The following is a 4,040-nucleotide window of genomic DNA, read 5'->3' on the forward strand; positions in this document are numbered from 1 at the left end:
CGCTCGATGAGGACTCACTTTCGAATTGTTGCTCACGATACTGCTCACGTATCCTCACTCGGTGACACCGGTTACGTGGTAACCTTCTACCGTCCTCCATAGCTGCCTCGTAAGATCTTGGCACGACTCATCCTAGCAATGGCGCCTCCCTGTCCATGCCTTGTCTTTGACCCGTACGACTTCGCCTTTCTTGAGTGTTGGTAAGCATCCGCCACGAGCTTCGGGCTGTTTGTGTTTAGTCACGGGAACGTCTGGAAGTCTCGTGCGTAGGCGTCTGCCGTGGACGAGCTCACCAGGTGAATGACAAACGGTAGCTGAGTAGCCCAAGCCAGAAATCCTGTCTCGTTTCCGCAGTTTTCTTCAGTATTCGTTTGACAATTTTGAGCGCCTTTCTCAGCGAGACCGTTGGACTGAGGAAATCTGGGGCTAGACGTCACATGCTGGAAGTCGTACCTGGAGGCAAAATGTGCAAATTCATAGGATGAAAACTGAGGCCCATTATCGCTACAAACTTCCACTATAATGTCATATCTAGCAAAAATAGCACTGAGGTTTTCGATTACAGATATGGTGGTCAAGTCAGTTAGCCTTTCGACTTCTGGGAAATTGGACAAAGCATCAAAGACACAAAGGTATGAACTTCCACCTTGCTGGAAGATGTCGACACCGATTCTGTACCACGATTGCGGTGCGGGCCTTAAAACTAGAGCATAATAAGAGACGTGAGTTCGGCTAGTTGGTGCGTATTAACTGCAGACATGACTGAATAGCGCAATAAAAACCACAGACAAGGTAGAGACGAGAGACAGGACGGAGCGCAAACTTCAACTGAGCGTTTATTGACAGAAAAAACAGGAAAGCACAAGCTGCGCAGGAGAATGCGCAACACGCAAGAAATCCCGCAAGCACGCACCCAAAAAACACCTCACCAATTTTAACACGGCCCATGCCTACACCCACACGTACCACACCTAGCCAAACGGTTCCATGCGCAGATTTCTTTCAAAGAATATGCATTCTTTCTGGCCGGGGTTGCCATGAAGAATGCATATTCTTAGAAAGAAATCTGCGCATGGAACCGTTTGGCTAGGTGTGGGTCATGGTAGGGCTTCAGCGCTCCACGTTGACAATGTCGTGCCCTCGACGGCGCATGTCCGAAGATGGTTCAATGGGTTCGATCAGGTAGTTGATCGGGGATGTGCGTTCGACGACACGGTAGGGGCCGTCGTACTTGCGCAGCAGTTTTGAAGAGAGGCCAGTTGCAGTGGTAGGGACCGAGAGCCGTACGAGCGCTCCAGGGAGGAACGTGGGCGCAGAAGTGGTGGTGTCCCCGCGAATGCTCTTCTGCCGCTCTTGGTCATGCGTAGTAAATGCCTTGACAAGCTACCGACACTCCTCAGCAAATCTGGCTGTGGCAGAATAGGCGCACACTCAGACGGATCCGGCTTGTATGGAAGGATTGTGTCGATTGTGTGCGACGGGTGCCTGCCGTACAATAAAAAAAGGGTGAAAAACCAGTAGTGCTCTGAGGGGCGGTATTATAGGCGTAGGTGACGAACGGCAGAATGGCATCCCAAGTGGTTTGATCGTCGGCGACGTACAGCGAGAGCATGTCGCCGAGAGTGCGGTTAAAGCGTTCGGTGAAGCGATTCGTCTGCGGGTGGTAAGCAGTAGTCTTCCGGTGAACAACGTTGCAGTCTTTGAGAATGGCTTCCACGACTTCCGACAAGAAGACACGACCTCGATCACTGAGCAGCTCCTGGGGTGGACCGTGGCGCAGCATGAATCGGTGCTGCAGGAAGGAGGCAACATCGCGCGCTGTAGCCGCTGGGAGGGCAGCAGTTTCGGCGTATCCCGTAAAGCCTGTTTCACATGCGAGCGATTTTGCTCTAGACCGGAGCGGCTGCCGTCGCGGGAGCCCAAAAACAGGTTTTAAGAGCGGTCAGTGGACGCTCTCAACGCCGGCGATCGAGGTCGCCGGAGTTGCAAAATTCGCTCGCGGCAGAGCGTCTACCCAAGGGCAACCAATGGGAGAGCAGTGACGTGGGGAGCACGTGACTGCAGGGCTAGAGTCAAGGAACGGGCGCGCGCGCCGGGAGGAACTCCCTTTGCTAGTAGACGACATCCGCAGCATCGAGCTGGCAGTGTAGAAGTGCCGTTCTTTTCCTTTTGTTGTTCTCTACGGCGCTCCCGTCAAAGCAGACAAACCGTTTGCACTTGTGATTTTGTTCTTTTGCATTTTTATCGAATCGTGGCACCAACACAGGTCCGGTCAGGGGGACCCTACGGCACTCCGAACTTGTAGTTCGCAGCACATGCTGCTGTTTTTCTTCTTTACCACTCTGGCCCAGCACGTTCGAAAAGTTTGCTGTTTTCTTTTTTTTAATGGTCACGTACCCCGAAGACGACAAATGCCGCCGCCTGTTTACTGGAATGGCCATAGGCAAAAAGAGAGACGAGCTCCTTCACAAACCCACAATATCATCGACTGGGCTGCTTGCATCCGGTTGCCGGCCCAGACGGCGCACCAAGGCCTTGCGGCATTCGAGAGCAAAAGCCACCGAAAGCCCCGTGAAAGCTTAAAACCATAAAAACTAATTCTTTCTTTTGCTTTTCCATGGCCAAGTGTATGAGCGTCCAACAAGACTTGCGTGGTAAAAAAAAAGAAAGCTGGAACAGAAATAAACGTGACTACTGAAGTTGTTTAATTGCACTCTGATACACTGCACATTTTCATCATTCAAGGTTTAGGCGCCTTTTTAATCGAGAGCCGTAGTAGAAGGTTGGTGAGACTCGCAACCCAAACGCACCAAAACAAGCGAACTCGGAGAAAGGAAACGCGCGGGGGGCGCTTTCCACAACCATCACTGCACATCACGGAGGCGCGCGCCGCGCAAAAGCGGTTCATGTGAAACGAAGCCGCGACCGAGCCTCCTGGTGCCGCTCAGTCACCGCGAGCCCCGCCGCTCAGTCGCTCGCATGTGAAACAGGCTTTAGGTGGTCAACAGCGACGATGGCCCACCGGTTACCAGCCGACGTTAGAGGAAGTGGTCCATACAAGTCTATGCCAACGCGCTCCAACGGCCGGTTAGGGCAAGGTAGAGGTTGCAGTCCTGCCGGCGACAGGTGCGTTGAAGTTTTGCGGCGCTGACAATCGATGCAGGAGCGAACGAACTTCTGCACGTAGCGGTACATCCCTCGCCAGAAGTACCCTTGGCGAATGCGGTGGTAGGTTTTCGATACCCCAGAGTGTGCAGACTGCGGATCAGAGTGGAATGACTCGCATATGTCAGAACGCAGGCTGCGGGGTATTACGAGTAGCCACTGGTTGATGATTACTGGGGTTTTCTGGCGCAAGGACCATGGGTGGCCATTAGAGCACCATGTCTGTTATGTGGTGTTAGCGATGACCAATGATTACGATGACTAGGTGTATTGTGGCTGTATAGGGGCCTAAAATCACGCGCTTTAAAGAAGCGTAAAAGATGTGTATACAGTATAAAATTATGGCAGTGACAAGTGGTGTGATCTATGGGTGCGGGATAAATGACGAGTGAGCATGGTATTTACAAGTGAGAGGAGGGATAACAGAACGAATGCCTCCTCAATCCTTTGAGCCCAAAGGCCGGGAGGCAGGTGCTTCCTTTGAAAGAGTTACCGCAGCAGCAGCCTCAATCATGAGGCCGCGCTACGGAGCCCCTGGAAAAATAGCGTTGAAGTTATGAACATCTTTTAGAAATTCGAAGAGAGACTGATATTCAAGAAGTGGTTCTCTGCCAATGAACATACCGGGATGGAGTGGGAACTGCAGGTATATTGATGAAAAATGCTTTTTCCTGAGAGCGTCTAGTTCCGTGCATTGCAGTAGGGTGTGGAGTACAGTTAGGGGATCGCCACAGTGATGACACAAAGGTGGATCGCTTCTGGACAAAAGATATGAATGTGTGTTATGTGTGTGGCCTATCCTCAGCCTGCAAAGTGTAACTTCTGTGTAGCGTGACTTCGATACCGGCGGCCAATTACCCAGATGCGGTTTGATA

This window comes from Rhipicephalus sanguineus, unplaced genomic scaffold, assembly GCF_013339695.2.
Source record: "Rhipicephalus sanguineus isolate Rsan-2018 unplaced genomic scaffold, BIME_Rsan_1.4 Seq316, whole genome shotgun sequence".
NCBI lineage: Eukaryota > Metazoa > Arthropoda > Arachnida > Ixodida > Ixodidae > Rhipicephalus > Rhipicephalus sanguineus.